Source organism: Oncorhynchus clarkii, chromosome 4, assembly GCF_045791955.1.
Source record: "Oncorhynchus clarkii lewisi isolate Uvic-CL-2024 chromosome 4, UVic_Ocla_1.0, whole genome shotgun sequence".
In the NCBI taxonomy this organism is placed as follows: Eukaryota; Metazoa; Chordata; class Actinopteri; order Salmoniformes; family Salmonidae; genus Oncorhynchus; species Oncorhynchus clarkii.
The window spans coordinates 67,196,452-67,217,165 of NC_092150.1; the positions used below are offsets into that span (position 1 = coordinate 67,196,452).

The window sequence follows — 20,714 nt, forward strand, 5'->3', positions numbered from 1 at the left end:
CACACAAAATAGCAGAATTGGTCAGGAGATTGTAAAATGGCTGCTATCCACTGGAGCGTCATCTTTTTCATGCACATGTATACACACATCCGACGTATAATCAGATAAGCACTTGCTTTCCTGGTGCTACTCCATCCATAGTGAGAAAGTAGTGTAGCTACAGTAAGTTGCGACTACAATATAATGGCTCCACCTAGTTCTGTTCAAAAGATATCCCTTAAAAAACCCAATCCATCATTAGTGTTGGAAAATTGTGAAACCATTCGCCCTTTGAGTTAACGGTTTAAAAGAGAAAGTATCTCTGTGTTCTGTCATATTTATGTGTGTTCAGATGAAAGGAGAGTGAGTGACTCATCTACATTTCTCACAGCTCAGCTCAGACACTAGGGGTTCTGGTCTGTATCAAGGTGGCTGATGGGAAACAGAACCGACCAGGCCGCGGTGGCTTGGGGTATGGTTGGGAGTTATTAAAAACACATTAGTGTTTAGTGACCCTTTGGGTCTCCGGGACCAGGATTGAGAAGCACTGCCTCTGAGCAGTGTAAAAATATCCATGAGCTTGTCTGAAATTGTGAATTATGAAATGTGTAATGGCTTGAATAAATGTGTAATGGCTTAATAAATATACATACAGTATAAAAAAAATTCATATATATATATGTGTATTTAAAAAAAAAAGAAGTTTTTATTACTATCACAGACCGGCCACAGCACAGAGTCAACATGAAGGGTGCAGGGGAAGGGGGGAGAGGAGCGGGGAGAGAAAGTAAACCGACAGTCCCCTCACAGACTGGAGAGACGGAATGAAACAAGTCAGAGTCTGGAAGAAGCAGTGGAGCCATGGAGATGAGGTGGAGACTTGGGAAACAGAGGATGCAGGAAGAGTCTGAGACAGGAACTGACTGGAGTGACTGCTATGGAGGGATGGAGGGAAGGAAGAGGGAGGATGAGGAGGGAGGAGGTCAAGTCAAGATGGGTGGTCAAAAGAATGAATGGAAGTTTGTGACAGATAATTGTTATGCATTTATTAATTCAATATTTTCCATGCTGAATAAATGAGAGCACATGCACAACAATGCATAGCGGATTTAAATATAAATATAAGCAGTCATAACGCATTTCTTCATATCTAAAAGCACTTTACAATTCAAATTTGAGGTACTTGTCACTGAATTCCTTTTACAATGACCACTCAACATAACTTTCAAACCATGATAACGTTTTATCAGGACAGAGATAAGACCCATATAGAAGACATCATTGTAATGGTAATGGTTTAATAAATGAGAATAACACCTCTTTATACAGTAGCAGGAAACCGCTATAACTTCAGTAGAATCTAACCTCTAAAGCCAAAGCATGTTTTTGTTACAGTACCTGCAGCTGTCTGAGGAAGAGGAGGATAGATGCTGAGACAACACCCAGCATAGGGACAATCAGGCTCCACATGTGAGAGACAAAAGACGACATGGTGACAGATGGATGGATGCTGCACTCTGTTTCTCCAGATATAGCTGCCTGCTATGATCAGAGTCTTCACAGGGGCAGGACAACCAGGCTTATGGCTCATTTGTTTCACAAAGCCACCTTGGAAAAACAAAATCAGGGCCATGCAAATGAGCTGGTATGACTTTGAGAGTGAGCACTTGAGAGGCCACCCGGCGTCCGTCCACACGGCCCTGCTGCCTGTGGCCGGGCTGAGTCTGTGTGTCCTGCTCGCCCATGCAAATCACCAGTTCCTCAAACACACAAATCACAAACATGTGGGAACGGCATAGACACGAGTTTGCTCAGGTTGCAGCATGTTAGACACACATCAGGACAGGGTGGGACAAACAAACGGACAGACAAACACCCCGACCAACACTCAACAACTCACAGTGAACATACAGAATCACAGCTCTGTCCAATGTCAGTGTATTTATACTTGGCAAACACTTGGTAGTAAAAGAGCTGTGTTATCGTTGTTTATTTTCATATCCAGATATTATAACTGCCATTAAATCCATAAAACACACAGTGATTCTGTTAGCATGGCTCTTATAATCCAGATACAGCATATGGTTTAGCTAACTACAGTACTAGAATACATTTTTGAGAGAGAGAGAGAGAGAGGACAAATGCAGTCCATAATATATAGGCTATTTACATAACCTCCTTTCCTGAGTAGTCTCTGGGGTTGTCTTCAGAGAGGATCTGAGGTCACTGCAGCGGTGTGACGTATTTTGGGTGAGTTGTCCCTGTGAGACTTCCTTTTCCTGTATTCCTGGAATGATGGATTCCCCCAACTCTACTGCTCCTCTCTGGACTAAATAATTATCTCCTCTAAGATCAAAATGTAGGAAGAACATAATATACCTCTCCTTATACCCACTCTGGCAGCCAAGCCAAGCACTGGAGAGCGGTGTTTTGAGGCAAAATCTGACAGAATTGTCAATTCAAGTGAAATCTGGAATTTCTTTATTGGAACAACTTCCATCATAGCATATTGTGGCCTATTTATGGAATATATTGTTTACTTTCTAGCAACATTTAATCTTTGATGGAATACTTGTGTATTATTTGCATTACATAATGAACCAGTGTCCACAGACATTAGAGGCCATGCACTCTCTGTCATTAGGCAGAGCTGAAAAAGGTTTGATCTCGTACCACATGATAATCAGGTATTTGCATGCAGACTCAGAGACAGATTTACATGACTATACTACTGAGTAGTTTCTGCTGTATCAATCTGTTTCAATTACATTATTGAGGCAGTTTTACATACGCAAATGATCTACTAAATTCGACAGAGGTTGAATAGATTTCTTTAGTTAAAGACATAAGGTCGTACCAGGCCAAACACCAGGTATTCAGATGAGTTGAGTCTACATCATTGGGTATCTTTGACAACGTCACAGTTGTGGGCATTGGTCATAATCAAACTAAGTTAGTTAAATGTTAAGGTTATGGGCAAATTGTCCTTCAACTCATTTGCAACTCCTATGCATACATTCTCTCTATTTTCTCAACCTGCTTTGTGCTCTCAAAGCAGAAATGTTACACACAACATTCACTTCCAGATCGTGGCTCCCGGTGATGTGGTTTGAATGATTTGATGAGCCCAAGTTTCTGTCTGTACATCTAAACTCTTCATTTCACAGACAGGACAAACATTGGAGCCAACCTCACAGTCAGATAACAGGTAAGAAAGAGTCTGCTCAGTGCAGTACAGCACAGCTAGCACCATGTGAAACCACAATACTTTCCTACTACCATATCCACCACGCTGCAGCAATGCACCCTGGGTAAACAATCCCTCACCTAGTGCCAGGCGTAAATAGAGGTATAAGCAAGTTGCCATTGCATCCTAGTTAGGGTTGCAAAGCGAGGGTATATTGGAAACTTATATATATGGAATATATGGTATATGGAAACTTTCAAAGTTTACCAGTGAACTACCAGAATTTTGGTAACTTTCAAGGACTCCATCACAAGACATCCATCACAAGACATCTATCACAAGACTCTATCACAAGACATCCAGTGGTACTTCAAACTATCACTGTAATTATCTTTGGCCCTCTGTGTGGCATTATCACATAATTAAATAAGATCATTAAACATTTTTAAAAAGAATGACAAAGCTGTAAAACATTCTCCTAAATATAAATAATCAACTTAGTGAATACCATTGGTGTTTAATATGAAGGTTTCAGCATTAAATATCCTTTTTTTTACACTTTTACACTTGTATTTATTTTACTATGTCAATATGCAGGGGCGCAACTTTCTCTGGGGACATACCCCACACCCCATGCACATTCAGAAATTGCATTTTTGTCCCGCTCTATTTTATCATTGCACTGTTATACTAAAAACGGTGTTGGTGTGCTTTAGGACCATGTGGGCACCTTAGAGCGGTTGGGTAGAAAGTTTGGAGGCTGGATTTAGGACCGCTCGGACACCACACAGCGTGCAGACAGGCTGGCGCATAAGACTAGCATGGGAGAGATGAACAGAGGCAGCTGATGTCTGTGTGTGTGTTGCGCTTTTCTCAGAGTTGTAAAAGCAAGCAGAGCAGAAACTGGCTACTCTTTAGTTGACTGATGTAGCTGGCAAGGAAACCACTGTTTAATTAACTTAACAGAGGAAAAATCAACTAGTGTTTATTCTCAGTGCTGAGCTAGATGTGTAACTGACATGTAACATTAGCTTACTAATGTTTCATCCCCTCTCGACTGAGGTGAATTAGCTAGCTAGTAGCTACCACAGCCAGTTCAGCTCTAGCCTGTAGCTATCTTTCAGATAATGATATGAGGTGGCTATTATTGCTACCTAACAGCTGTTGTTTGTATGGAAATATTTTGTAGCCTTTCTGTCCCATTTCAACAGAAGTAAATTAACTTAGCTAGCTTTCGCCAGTTGATGTACCATTAGAGAGTGAGCTGGCCAAAAGTAGGTAACGTTATTATTTTTGCCTCATTCATACTAGACCTGAATCAAACGATGAAACCAGCGGCCAAATGATTGAAGACCGATTATAATTCTTTTGTGCAATGTGAGTTCATTAGAGTCAGTATAGCAATGTAAAATTATTAATTTGTCCGTTTCCCTAGCTAATTGCCTACTTTTCACACTGACACTGTAATCAACAACTCTACAGGCTTCACTGTCATGGTGCACCGTCGGTACACAACACTATGATCATCATGTCTTAGCAGGATCAGATGGCGACAGGTGTCCCAGCAGGGTTAGACAGCCAGGGAAGACGAATCTACGGAGCTCAGTTGAATTTTGCAGTATATTAACAATCAGTGAATGATACAAACTTCCATCTTGAGTTGATTGGTAGACCCCACACTAGCTACAGTACATTAGCTTAAAGCTACAGTCTTGGATCTGGGAATAATGGTCATTTAAATTATACAACTATTAATTATTTGTCATGCCTCATCTTAGGAGGACCAGATGGTGATGAGTCTCAGCAGGGACAGGCAGCCAGGGAAGACCAGTCTGTGACGAAGCTGAGGGGAATTTTTGCAGATGCACTTTATTCTCTCTGTGCAGCAAACACTTTACAAGCCAGATGTTTCAAAGATTGAAACCATTTTAAGGCAGCCTGAAAAACCTCAAATTGATTTCCAAACGGTATCAAGGGTTGATAGATGCTTTTTCCAATGACACAAAGCATGTAAAACAAAAATGTGAGGAAGACCTGGTAGAAGCTATTGATGATGATGAATGACTGCAGTTTAAGACCCTCCATAGAACGTACTATATGCCAGTGTATCTGAATAACATGCACTCAGAAATGTACTTCCTCTGCTGGAGGTGTAAAACACAAAAGGGGACATATTTGCATATGCTATGGTCTTGTGAAGGCTGGCTGCATGTCTACAGATTCTCCCTTCTCCCTGTTTTTGTTGATACTGGAGACTGTTATCAAACGAAACTGTGTAACCAAGCATCTAAGAAATGCATTGCCATTAATTGGAAGGTTGGTTATCCTCCCACAATGTCACAAAGGATGGCAGAAATGTCAAGTTATGTATCGCTAGATTTGATTTATTACAAGATTAGGGGTATACTGGGCAACTTTCATAAGGTCTGGATGCCTTATATGGAATAACAGTACGACAAAATGAGTCTGTATTAAAAAACATGCCCACGTCAGGGGAGATACCTATTTAGGCAATCCCTAGCTGCTGGGCTGCTTGGTCCTGGCCCTGGGGGTCTGCCGTCCTGTGGGTTGTCACTCTGGCCTTGGCATAACACACCCAAAACCAATAATGAATGTTTCACTAAGATCCTAAAGCTGAGAGGGTGTGTTGGGTTTGGGGCAGTGCAGTGCAGGATGGTGGACCCTTAGGGGTAGGACGGGGCGACCCAGCTATATTGTGTGCAAGTAAAAAGAGCTCTACAATACTATTAGGCCTATGATATTAATTGTGTGTGTTAATGTGTTATTATTATTTTTTACTTTTGTTTCCAAACCTTTCCCTTGGGATTCTTTTAAAAAAGGTGTGGGGGGGGGGGGGGGGATTTTGTTGAGAGAGAGTTGAGGTATTGATTAGATTGGTGGGGGTCGGGTATGCAGGCGGCTCGGGCTGTCTGGGAGGTCTGGTGGAAATTTGATATAGAGGATGTCTTACTAATAAAGACAATCAAAAGTCTTTGTACTTGATTTGTTCATTTGTTAGGGTATTTGTTAAAGGTGCAACACAATATCGATTATTGAATTAGCTTTGATCTTGTTCATTCTTATTTTTATTTGGGTTCCAGCAACATTAAGTCAGTTATATATAAAAAAATAAAATACTACATGACATAACACTTTTCACAACACATTAAGTGCGTTCCCTCAGGCCACTACTCTACTATCACATATCTACAATACAAACTCAATGTGTACGTGTGTGCAGAGTATGTGTCTTATCATGTGTGTGTGTGTAAGCCTGTGTCTGTGTGTGTCTCTGCTGTTCCATAAGGTGTATTTGTATCTGTTTTTTATCAGTTACCTGTGTCAGTTACCTGCTGTGGAATAGAGTTCCATGTAGCCATGGCTCTATGTAGTACTGTGCATATCCCATCGTCTGTTCTTGACTTGGGGATTGTGAAAAAAAGGCAGAGCGGCGCTTTATTACGGACAGACTTCTCCCCATCTTAGCCACTAATGTATCAAAATGTTTTGACCTTGACAGTTTACAATCCAGGGTTACTCCAAGCAGTTTAGTCACCTCAACATGCTCAATTTCCACATTATATATTAAAATATTTAGCTTAGATTTAGGATTTAGTGAATGATTTGTCCCAAATACAATGCTTTAAGTTTTTGAAATATTTAGAACTAACTTATTTCTTGACACCCATTCTGAAACTAACTTTAAGTGTGCAGTGATTTAACTCACTGTAGTAACTGATGTATATAGTGTTTAGTCATCCGCATACATAGACACACTGGCTTTACTCAAAATTAAAGATTGAAAAAAGGGCCTAGACAACTGCCCTGGGGAATTCCTGATTCTACCTGGATTATGTTGGAAAGGCTTCCATTAAAGAACACCCTATGTGTTCTGTTAGACAGGTATGTAAGGATCGACGCAGGAGATGAGAAGCAGGTATAGGGAGTGAAGGTTTAATAGCTGACGGACATGAAACGGAACAGGAACAGCGTCTAGACAGGAACACATAACAACAATTAATGCGGACGCAGGGAAGACCCTAGAGGAACAGACAGATATACAGGGGGTAATCAACAAAGTGAAGGAGTCCAGGTGAGTCCAATGAGCGCTGCTGCACGTAATGATGGCGACAGGTGCGTGTAAAGAAGGGTAGCCGGGTGCCCTCGAGTGCCAGGGAGGGAGAGCGGGAGCAGGCGAGACAAGGTAACTCTTTATCCACAATATAGCAGGGAGTGTAAATCCATAACACATACGTTTTTCCTGCATTATGATCGATCATGTCAAAAGCTGGACTGAAGTGTAACAAAACAGCTCCCACAATCTTTATATCATCAATTTCATTTCCAGTACTTGGATGTGTAGTGTCAGCGTTTGTTGCTGGCCATTCATGCCTACATTTGATAATCTTGCCAATGAAAAAATAATTAAAATAATTGACAACATCAGTGGGATTTGTGATGAATGAGCCATCTGATTCAATGAATGATGGAGCTGAGTTTGCCTTTTTTCCCAAAATGTCATTTAAAGTGCTCCAAAGCTTTGTACTGCCATTCTTTATATCATTTATACATTTTTCATAGTATAGATTCTTCTTCTTTTTATTCAGTTTAGTCACATGTTTTCTCAGTTTGCAGTCCATTTGCCAATCGGTTGTGCAGCCATCATTTTTTTCCTTCAAATCCTCATTAATACACGGGAATTTAACAGTTTTTACAGTCATTAATGGGTGCATGCTTATTAGTAACTGGAATAAGCAATTTCATAACGTGTCAACTGGAGCATCTGGTTGCTCCTCATTACACACCACAAACCAACAAATATTATTTACATTAGCAACATAGGAATCACTACATTACATACCTCTTATACATTATATTAGGCCCAGCCTTTGGAACTTTGGTTTTCCTACATCCGATGGATTTGGATACTGCTTTAAAGAAAATTTCTGCAGCAATAGTAAAGATGTGATCAATACATCTTGATGATTTAATTAATGTGCTTTTTGTAACTACACTGGTAGGTTGACTGATAGCCTGAACCAGGTTGCAGGCACTGCTTACAGTTTGAAGCTTTTCTTGAGTGGGCAGCTTGATGAAAGGCATTCAATATTTAAATCACCCAGAAAGTATACCACATACTGTATCACATACATTAACATAAGCATTTCACACATTATCCAGCTACTGACTGTTAGCACTTGGTGGTCTGTAGGAGCTTCCCACAAGAAACATATTTAACAATGATATCTTACCTAGCTTGGTGACTGGGGGCATTTTTGCTTACTTTTTGTTGTTTTAAATAGAGACGGCTAGAAGGGCAATGGGTCATATTGGATTGTGTAGAAATGCAGGAAATTAGCTTTAGATTCCCCCCAACAATAACCAAGAAGACTCAAGGCTGTGATCACTGCCAAAGGTCCTCCAGGTACTGAGTAAAGGGTCTGAATACTTATGTAAATCTGATGTTTTTTTTATATTTAATACATTTGCTACAATTTCTAAAAACCTGTTTTCACTTTGTCATTATGGGTTATTGTTTAATAAATTTTAGAATAAGGCTGTAATGTAACCAAATATGGAAAAAGTCAAGCGGTCTGAATACTTTCCGAATGCACTGTATCTAGTTAAATAAAGGTTAAATAAAAAATCTTTTAAAAAATGCCCTCCCCACTTCTAAAACCAAAGTTGCACCCCTGTCAATATGTATTTGCTATCAATGTCTTGGCTTCAAACTGGTGGCAGTTGTGAAAAAAGTCAGTAGTGGAAGAGTTTATTTAAAATTAAGTCAGTGTTGATTAGATGTTTTCATCATTAATTAGGCTATTTTCTCTTGAACCATATGGTCTATCTACTAGAAACGCAAGGACAATATGGACACAGATGAAAAAATAATAATACTATTTATGAATCATTTTTAAAAAAAGTTAAGTTATTCAAGTATAAATTACCAAAATTACAATATATTGCTATAGATTTTTCTGTTAATTACCAAAATTACAGAAGATTCCGGTAACTTGAGTAAATTACCGGTAGCTTTGCAACCCTCATCCTAGCACAGCAGGCAAGCAGCATTAATTTTCTTTTCGGGAGATAGTAGATGTAGATAGTTGTTGTTCAAAAGTAGATTTTGCTCATTTCGTTCAGGGCCTTTGACTTTGTGCTTCCAAATACATACACTGTGTCCTTTGTTCCTCAATCACATCCTCAGTACAGAAAGATCTGGTGATTTGTAGTCGACCTCATGGCATTTGGATTTTATCACTTTAATTGGGATATGAAGTGCTCCTCAATGCATCAGTCACAGTAATCTAATGGACTGGCTCAGTGATGAGAATCACATGGCCAGTGCTGGAGGTAAATAGTCAAAATAGAACATAACAAAACAAACATCACAGCAGGGCAGAGGCCACGGGCACATTCTCAGTATCACCTCTCAACAACAGTCTTCATCCATCATAAAAGGCCCACAGATCCTCCCTTCTCCCCTTAATCCTGTATGACTGTGCCATCCTACTATGAATAAACCACAGCCATGACGGGATGGGATTTGTTTACGGCCGTTCTCAACATAGTCCATCCCAGTGAATATATGTCTCCAGTGAATACATGTCATACACCCTATTATACTGCAAGACATTTATTTGTAGTGAATTAACCTATGTTTTGGCATCCAGTGTATACAGGGGCCCTGACTAAATTGTTTTGGGTGTGAAACATCTTCAGCTACTCTTCTCAGGACAGCCATGGGCCAGAAGATCACTCTCTTTCTCTACCCCTCTCTCATCCGTCCATCCCTCTATCTCCATTCCAGCCATTCTACAAGCATGTTATCAAAAGCCCCAGCGGGTTTGTTAGTTGGGGACCGGAAGAGGCAGAACCGTAATCGTGGGGAGAGCACGTAACCTCATTGCGTCGTGCTATTGTTCTGATAAAATAGACCCAGGCAGCGTTCTATATTGAGCAGGAGGAAAGGGATGCCGCTCTTCAGCGACTCCTCCACCTCATTGGTGTTGTTAAAGTTTCCACTGAGCACAGCGCCGAGCACAGGGAGGAAGTGGTTTTTAACCCCTGAAGAGGAACCTCTGTCAGAGAGACAGGAAAGTGGTGGGGGCTTGTTGGTGGCGACAGTATTTTCCACATCTGCGACAAAAAAAATATCGAGTGACAAAAAAAGATAGATCTTGTGAAGATAAGACACTTTCCACTGGCCAATAAGATCTATGTATATGTCTGTCTGACCTTTATCTGAAAAAAGTTCACGTCCATCCAGGCACTCTTCAAACACGCAAAAGGTTTCTGTCATATTACTGTATGGTATTGATCTCACCACTCTTCTACTAAATGAGGAACGAATTCACTTAAGTATACTTTCATCTCTAATCCTCAGGTGAAAGGTTCTGAAGAATGTAATAACAGTGAACGTGTTATAACTCTGCATCCTATATACTAACCATGTGCAAAGCCTGAGAATGTGACCTAAGCTCATCCAGCTTTAGTCTTCCCACAGCAGCATCACAGCAGTAACCATACAGAAGCAGGACAGACAGACGGACAGAGACCTAGCTACACAGACAGACAGGGACCTAGCTACTGGCAATGGGCCATAAACAAGGGAATCCTTTAACAGGCCTCTTCTGACATCATGCCTTCTCTTTATTATGCTGATACCCTGAGACATGTAGACATGTGGAAACGTGTAAATAACAATCCTAGAGTGAATACACTCACACAATAGACTAGACTAGAGGACTCAATGTCCTACTTTGGTCCCATGCTGGGTAAATGACTTGCTTCAATGTAATGAGAGTTGTTTGATGCACACCATTGCTGTTCCTTCAATAACAGTGAGATTTAGACATTCCAGTGAGCTAGCACCAGGGATAAGATTCATCTACTATACCTACAGATGTAGGATCTTAATTTGATCACCTTGTTGTCAGGAAAGGCTAACTTGTAGTGTATCACGTTTTAAAAAGGTTTATAAAGTTTGTAATTTCCACTTCAACATTTCAGACAAAAAAAATGTATCAATCCCTTTAAAAATGTCCATTGATTATAATCCACACAATAATCCACATTTCCTGTTGCTGCAGGATTATTTTCCTGCTACAAGAAACCGGTCAAATTAAGATCCTGTATCTGTATAGTATACTGTGCTAGTAAGATGGGAGGTGGTTTATAGACATAAAAGGAGAGGCTGTGAATCAACTTCTATGAATCACCTTAAAGGAAGACATCTATGCAGAGAGCATCAAAGCAACACCTCTCTGCTTATTTACTAGAGTTCAACATGTCACTGTAGGTAATTGTGTGGCAGGCAGCATCAGCTATACAAGGGGATCCAACAGGTTTAGCAATTCTAAACACAAGGTTGTTGATTGAGTGGCAATTACTCACAAACCATTCATAACACAATGGGCATAGATATAGAACTAGTAAGGAATCTCCACTACTATAAGTAGAGTACAACCGCCAACACGCCACTTGAGAAATGCAATTGTCGTTCTATCTCGACAGAGTGAGATAGCAAACAAAAACACTGATTAGGAGTCCACTGATACTTTCCCTTTAGTGGGTACCCAACCAGCCAGGCTAAGCTCTCTGCTCTGCCATGGAGTATTAGGGTCAGCCTCATACAACCTAAAAGAGGGGGAATGTAAAAATTGTTGCACTTCCTGTCTCATGCATAAGAAAGCGGGTCCCTCCCTCCTAGCAGCACTTCTCTCTCTCTCTCTCTCTCTCACACACACACACACACACACACGCACACAAACACACACACACACACACACACGCACACAGAACCCAGCTGTTTGAAGCAGGCCTCGCTTGACGTCACATGGTCTCCCAGGCAACAGGCTACCACAGGGGTGTTACTTTTTCCATTGCTCTGAACCCTCAAGATCCTTCACCTAAATTAAAGTTCGCTTTTGGGGTATATGTGGGTGTGTGAAATGTGTGTGTGCGTATTTGGTTCACATCACTGCTGAGTTCAAGGGAAAGCACAACAACAATAATATAAAAAAGGTGTCAATCTCTCTCATTAGAACTCGTCTGAAGTGTTACCCAGCTGTGTTGAGTGAGTGTCACCATTCTGCTATTAACCCAGGCACCATAACACATCACATCCTGTTGCCCAGGCACCACAACAGCATGTCCAGCCATGTGGTTGTGATAAGCCCCCTTCATCCTTCCTGTTGGAGACAGGAAGCTGCCATCACTAAATGCAGCCTCATTAGCTACCCAGCCCTTTAAACTGCCATCCCATGCATCATCAACAACAAGAACAACAACAAACTGCAAAAACAACAGATAACGCTCCATGGGGTTTCCAATGGGGAACCCCTGGATCTTCAGTCTTCCTGAGTCTGGCCATGCAGGACTATCCCTGGACTTGACGTGAACTTCAATTCACAGAAAAATATCAAGCAGGATGTTAGAAAAAAACAACTGGCCACAGCCCAAGACAAAGATATCATTCAAATATGTATATATTCTATCACGTGAGTAATAATATTTTAGATAGATAATTCGGACAACAGGGAGCTAGTTGGACTGCAACAGTCAGTCCAACTAATGACTAATGTTATTGAACCACCGCACAACTTTTTGACAACGCTAGAGAAACACCTGACTGCACCACATTGTAGACAGCAGCTCCCCTGGGCACTTGTTATTGTGCCTGTTGCAACAGGCAACCGCAAGCCTGCATCATCTGCACTGCAGTTCTAGCAAGGCTACACTGTGCTGAAGCGCGCAGGGCTCTTCCCTCCTCTGGTCGACACAGGAAAAGGAGACACCACCGTGACATGGTTCCAGATGGGTGTCACAGTGCCCGCAGCCCAGAGAACCCCTTCCTAATAAGCTCAATAACCCATGACAAAGAACTTGGCTAAAGCATTAGATTTGCATCCAGACTATAAAAAGCCATCTGAATGCTTGATAATATAAACAATAGAGCTATAATGATTATTTAGTAACAAATATATAATAGGCCATATATACGGTACCAGTCAAAAGTTTGGACAAACCTACTATATCAAGGCAAAGGGTGGCTACTTTGAAGAATCTCAAATATAAAATATATTTTGATTTGTTTAACACTTTTTTTGTTACCAAATTATTACATATATGTTATTTCATAGTTTTGATGTCTTCACTATTATTCTACAAAGTAGAAAATAGTAAAAAATAAAGAAAAACCCTGGAATGAGTACTAGGTATGTCCAAACTTTTGACTGATACTGTTTAGTGATAAACTTGCTTTATTTTTGTTGTTGGGATTAGGAAACTTCATTGGAGGCAGAGCAGACGGCTCCTGACTAAAGAGGCATCTTACAATAGGTTTGGTGCATAGCCACGGGAAGTAGTTCAGGGTCGGGGGTGCTGCGATTTTATTTGCGGGGAGGGGGGAAGGGGGCTCGCGACAAATAATTTTCTCCCCCCAAAATATATATTTTTATTGATGAAATAGTGCAGTGCAGCTGCCTTAGCTTCACAAGTAATCAGATACGTAGTGCTGGGGGAGCGTGAGAGAGCATGACATTTTGGGGGGATAAATTCTAAATAAATTATATTTAATTACCACAAATTTCATGAAAAACGATACAATGACAAACCAAATAAATATGTAGACTACAGCAGCCTAGAGGTAGGTAAATAGTGGTTTCTTCCCTTCCTTATGGTGAATTATGAATAACTGTAGGCTACATGTGTGCAATGCAGAGGCCCATTGGAGACTTGCCAACTTCAGAACGTATAGAAAAAAAGAAGAAAAAAATCACCTGTCTGCCTTGATGTTTATAAAACTCCAACGATCTGCTCTTGCGCAGTGGAACCCAGAACGATATGTGACCATTTGGTTACAGCTGCACCATTCTGCAGAGGACACGCAAACCAGAGTGGCAACTGTAAAGCCCAAGTTGCTGTAGCTCTGCTTTGGATCTTTAACCTATATTGACTATTGGTTGAGACGCAGGGCCCGTTAAGGTAGGCTATGTCAGGGTGGGAAATTGAAAACATGAATTGGGCCAAGTTGGAGGTAATAATGCTTTTAGGTTCTAGTTTATTGGGATGCATGAATACACCACACCAAAAGCTTGATTTTATTGTCATGCCTGTTCCCGCTCTTCCTCCCCCTGGCGCTCGAGGGCACCAGGCTCCCGAGGATTACGCAATCGACTCACCATCAGTACGCACACCTGCCTATCCCTGTCATGGGCATCTGCACTCATCGGACTCAGCTCTATTACTTGTGTTATTGCCTTCACTATATCTGTCTGTTCCCTAGCTCTGTTCCCTGCTTCGGGATTGATGTTTGTCATATGTCCTTGTTTACCCGTGTGCTGACGCTGCTCCTGTCATGTTCTTTGTCTGTTCCTGAATAAACGTTTGACTCCCCGTACCTGCTTCTCCTGTCCGGCTGCGGTCTTTACATTTTATGGCTGTTTTAAAACAAATTTTCTTGCAATTCTACGTAGTAACGATTTATGGTCAATACTTATGTTCATCCATTGATTTGATGATTAAATATCTGCAAATAAATTATATGAATTCATAGTTCAGCCCTCTGTTTTCTTTTATTCTGTAATCGGGTATATTGTAACCATGTGTTCAAGCTAATCAAATCAAAGTGTACATAATGCAGTCCTTTTAGAACCACGATGGGTGCTCCAATCGTGTAAAATAACACTCATCAAGATCTGTTGTCTCCACCTAATAGCCCTCATCACTTATTATTATTATTATTATAATTATTATTATCATTATTACAGAAGATAATCACTTCTCACAATGGTGCTCGTTTAGTAAAGTTAGATCAAAGCTGAAGCAATGTCTTGCAAGATCACATTACGATGAATTAGAATTTAATATAACAGAACCGAACAGCATAGCAGGCCTATAACATTACTGTTCCACCAAAACACCTCATTTCTAATGACATTTTAGGATGGTTAGCTGAAGCTGAATAGTCCCCAAAAAATGATCACGTGCCAAAACTCAGAGCCACTATGCAGGATATACATTATGCTTTGATTGAAACAAAATACAAGAACGCTTAATAGTTTGTTAACATCATCTGCTCTAATTCGCTCATGAAACAGCAATTCAAGAAGATCGAAATGCATGAAACTGATTGAGATCAATCAAATGATTGGCATGCAGATGCAGTTTCACCGGTAAAACGTAAATCATTATCATTCATGATTGACAGTGATGATGGCCTATTTTGAAATGAGGTATGCCTAACTTGGCGTTGGAGGGTACTAAAAACACTGTGCCTTCGGAAAGTATTCACACACTTTTTTTCCAAGTTTTGTTACATTACAGCCTTATTCTAAAATGGATTAAATACATTTTCCCTCAGCAATCTACACACACTACCCCATAATGACAAAGCAAAACAGGTTTTTAGAATGTTTTGCTATGCACTGTACAACATTTTCTTGAGACAATATGTGTGAGCATTGGCAGACGTTGCAATTGGAGGATGCATTTTATACATGTTTTCTACAGGGCTCTCCAACCTTGTTCCTGGAGAGCTACCATCCTGTAGGTTTTCATTCCAACCCTAATCTAGCGCACCCGATTCTAATAATTAGCTGGTTTATCAAATGAATCGGGTTAGTTCCAACTGGGGTTGGAGTGAAATTCTACAGGACGTTAGCACGCCAGGAACAGGGTTGGGGAGCCGTGATTATTCAATAGGCTGTCGGTACAAACGTTGATTGAGGAAATGATGACGTCATTTACATATATTTTGCGCTCCATCATCTAAACAAATAGATCTTACTTGCAGCTGTGTAGTTCTAAGGCAGGTCTGTAGCCGGTGGTGTCTGTATGCTGCCCACTGGTTTCATCCATCTAAACAAAGCCAAAATGCAACCGTACTAGAGGTCGACCGATTATGATTTTTCAATGCCGATGCCGATTATTGGGGGACCCCCAAAAAAAGCCGATACTGATTAATCGGACAATTTTTTTATTTAAATTTGTATGGTTCTCAATCAGAGGCAGGTGTCATTAGTTGTCTCTGATTGAGAATCATACTTAGGTAATAATGGCAATTATTCAATACTGAATGAAAACTTATTTTAACTTAATATAATACATCAATAAAATCAATTTAGCCTCAAATAAATACTGAAACATGTTCAATTTGGTTTTAATGCTCGTTAAGTGTTGGAGAAGAAAGTAAAAGTACAATATGTGCCATATAAAAAAAGCTAACGTTTAAGTTCCTTGCTCAGAACATGAGAACATATGAAAGCTGGTGGTTCCTTTTAACATGAGACTTCAATATTCCAAGATAAGAGGTTTTAGGTTGTAGTTTATATTGTATTTATAGGACTATTTCTCTCTATACAATTTGTATTTCATTTTGACTATTGGATGTTCTTATAGGCACTTTAGTATTGCCAGTGTAACAGTATAGCCTCCGTCCCTCTCCTCGCCCCTACCTGGGCTCGAACCAGGAACACATCGACAACAGCCACCCTCGAAGCAGCATTACCTATGCAGACCAAGGGAAACAACTACTCCAAGTCTCAGAGCGAGTGACGTTTGAAACGCTATTTACGTGCACCCCGCTAACTAGCTAGCCATTTCACATCGGTTACACCAGCCTAATCTCGGGAGTTGATAGGCTTGAAGCATTGCGAAGAGCTGTTGGCTATTTGAATAAATGCTTACGAGCCTGCTGCTGCCTACCATCGCTCAGTCAGACTGCTCTATCAAATATCAAATCATAGACTTAATTATAACATAATAACACACAGAAATATGAGCCTTTGGTCATTAATATGGTCGAATCCAGAAACGATCATTTCGAAAACAAAACGTTTATTATTTCAGTGAAATACGGAACCGTTCCGTATTTTATCTAACGGGTGGCATCCATAAGTCTAAATATTGCTGTTCCTTCAATGTTATGTCATAATTAATTAGTTCGCAACGAGCCAGGCGGCCCAAACTGTTGCAAATACCCTGACTCAGCGTGCAATGAACGCAAGAGAAGTGACACAATTTCACCTGGTTAATATTGCCTGCTAACCTGGATTTCTTTTAGATAAATATGCAGGTTTAAAAATATATACTTCTGTATATTGATTTTAAGAAAGGCATTGATGTTTATGGTTAGGTACAGTCGTGCAACGATTGTGCTTTTTTCGCAAATTCGCTTTTGTTAAATCATCTCCCGTTTGGCGAAGTTGACTGTCTTTGTTAGGAAGAAATAGTCTTCACACAGTTCGCAACGAGCCAGGCGGCCCAAACTGCTGCATATACCCTGACTCTGTTGCAAGAGAAGTGACACAATTTACCTAGTTAAAGGAAATTCATGTTAGCAGGCAATATTAACTAAATATGCAAGTTTAAAAATATATACTTGTGTATTGATTTTAAGAAAGGCATTGATGTTTATGGTTAGGTACACGTTGGAGCAATAGTCCTTTTTTTGTGAATGCGCACCTCATCATAAAATGCAAATTAATTACTTAAAAATCATACAATGTGATTTTCTGGATTTTTGTTTTAGATTCCGTCTCTCACAGTTGAAGTGTATCTATGATAAAAATGACAGACCTCAACATGCTTTGTAAGTAGGAAAACCTGCAAAATCTGCAGTGTATCAAATACTTGTTCTCCCCACTGTATGTAAAATACAAATTAAAAATTCTGGGGATTCTGCAGCACAATCAGCACCCTACTTCCCATGGCTATGGTTTGGTATTGTACTTAAGGTATTTGCCATCACTTTGGTGTAATCTACTGCTGTGACTAAGAAAGGAAGGGGGCAGATGCTAGAACATGTTGAAGTGCTTAGAAGGTCTGTGTGTAAACAATACTACCTGCCTAGGGACATTCATAATGTCAATTTCCACAACAACTTAAGGTGTTGAAGCGCGAGGTTTAACGTCTCCGTGGCTACCACGCTGGAACAATGTGAAGAGAACCCATACACGTGCAGATACAATGTGTGAGAGCAAAGTCTTCCGTCTCGCTCATCTCAATATCTTCGGTGCTGCACATGGCAACGTAATTTCGCCGAGTCTACATTTAATATAGACCACATGGTCAATTCAATAAGTCAGATTTTCTATATGAATAGACTTGCTAGAGTTCCAAAATGCAGCTTTTTGACATGTCACTCTGCATCCTCTGTGACTTTATGATCTTGACCCCAACATTTATCCAAGTTTTCACCATGACTGTAAAGCCCTAGTTATTTTGCTGCTTTGACAAAGTCATTTCCAAAGATGATTATGTATTTAATGTTATTACTGATTGATTTTAAAGTTGGAAAAAAAAAAACCTGTCCCTCATTCCAAGGTCAACCTTGTTACATGAACTGAACTCTCGTTTTAATATGGTGAAACTATTCCTTTTTAAATGTTTGTTTTTCAAAAGAAACATTGAACATCTAATAGTCAAATCACAGTATAAAAGCAGGTGAGCTGGTTCTACTCTTTTTGGACATTTTCTGGTGTTTTGTGGTGGAAACCTGAGCGGTTTGAACATAACACAGTAATCCTGTTACCCATAGATAAGAAAGGCTAGAAATGTTTTAACGATCAACATTTTGTTGTGACGCTTGCATTCAATTGCCCATCCCTGTTGCACAAAATAAGCTTCCATTTCCCCTGTCACAAGGGGATTTATGGATGATTTAAGAGGAACTAGTCAAACCTGTTATGGTCAACTTTAATTGGCACTTAATAGGCAGTTACTATAGTATATATTTTTTGACCTCTTGAGATGGGAACGTGCTTTTTATGACTGAATGTTAAAATTAGGTGAAATAAAGCAACAAAAACAATCTCAACAAGTTACACTACTCCAAAGGCACCTAATTGGTGAAACGACCCACATATAACTAATTCCTTATAAGAGAATACTGTGAAAAGTAAGTATAAACTATAGCCAATAGACTCCAGAAACCTACTATTTATACCCAGTTAACTTGAACTAATTGGAAAGTAGCAAAAAATGGCATTATAAAATAAAATATGCCCTTTCCAGCTGGGTCAATTTCTCCTGTCTGCACTCCAAACACCTTAACCACCAATCTGAGTTCACTGCAATATATCAATTACAGATCAGTGTATCATTAAGGTCAAGATAATATCGCTCAATAATAAGCAGAGGTCTCCTGGGTAATGGTTCTGCCATCGATCATCATCAAGTAGCTTGCTAAGTGTATTTTCTCTTTTTCTGGGATTCACACTTTCCTCAGACATAGGCCAGTAAAAGAGGACTGCCTCCCTGTCATGGATACATAAAAGCAACACATTCCTCTCCAAAGCAAATCAATTACAGTGTAAACAGCCTTCACAAAACCAGCACAGTTCCATTCACTTAACTTCAAGGCTATCTGGGCCATCTAGGCCTTGCGGCTGTGCTCTGCATTCATATATTTATTTTGTTTGCTATGGTCAGCCCAGATGGGCACAATGAAGTGTTTTCTCCCTCTGATTTACTTGTTTATCCCAGACAAGACATTACATGGATCTCCTGGCACACGTCCCGTACAGCATGTTGAGCACATTATCCTCATCCTGCCACTTTAGTCTGCCACTGGAGGCCTGTGTCTGTGTGTGTGCTCCAGCTGCAACCCAGCAACACAACACTGTGATGGCGGTAATCAGTGACGCATCTCAGACATAAGGTCAGAGTCAGACGTAGACAGGCCAAGGAGGTTTTAATGAGATGACAAATTCTCACAGATGATTTCCGAGGTATATTGTAATTAATATCTCAGACCACCCAGCAGTAGCACACTCACCACTATTTACATTTATTGGTCCTAACACTTAGGGTAAGCAAATCCTGGTGCATTGTTTTAAAGCAAACTCTTCCCTTAACGTACAGATGTAAGATCTTAAATGGATCATCCTGTTGTTGCAAGAAATTTCCTGAACAGTAGGAAATGCCAACTTGTAATGTATTTTAGGTTTAAAATGCTTCTAAAGTTTGTAATTTCCCCTAAATATTTCAGACTTTATTTGCCCTAACTGAAAATGTGTCAACACCCACAAAAATGGCCATTAATTATAATCCACACAATAATTTGCATTTCCTGTTGCTGCAGGATTATTTTCCTGCTGTGAGAAACTGGTCATATGAAGATCCTACACCTGTATACACATCTCCTCATATATAAACCACGCCAGAAGCCTTCTCTTTGAAGAACGTCCAACAGCGGTCAGAGTCATAGTCTCTGAGGTTGACAACGGGACACAGAAGTACCTTTGTTAGTGAGAATGTCAACCGTTATTCAGGGAGGAAGCGGATCGGTTTGTTGCAAGAGCGCCGTGTGACAAAGAACTTGAGGAAGAGAGGCCCTCTAGCAAACTTACAAGTTAATTTAGAGATGGGAGTGTCACGGACCTACATATGCCACTTAAATGTGTCAAAACAGAATTTCCCAATTACCTAAAAAGCTTTCTTAAAACTTGAATTATTAACTTCAGTCCCTATTTCATTCAACAATAAACCAAATGTTTTGGGTAAAATTAGATTTCTATCTATCTACCCATTCAATGTGAAA

The 20,714-nt window shown here is 40.1% G+C and overlaps 1 protein-coding gene across 2 annotated transcripts in view; it reads right to left on the minus strand.

Moving 5' to 3' along the window:
• LOC139407146 (inositol-trisphosphate 3-kinase B) overlaps positions 1–20,714 on the minus strand; it is a 49,449-nt gene that overhangs the window by 24,059 nt on the left and 4,676 nt on the right. The gene's annotated exons all lie outside the window — the stretch shown is intronic.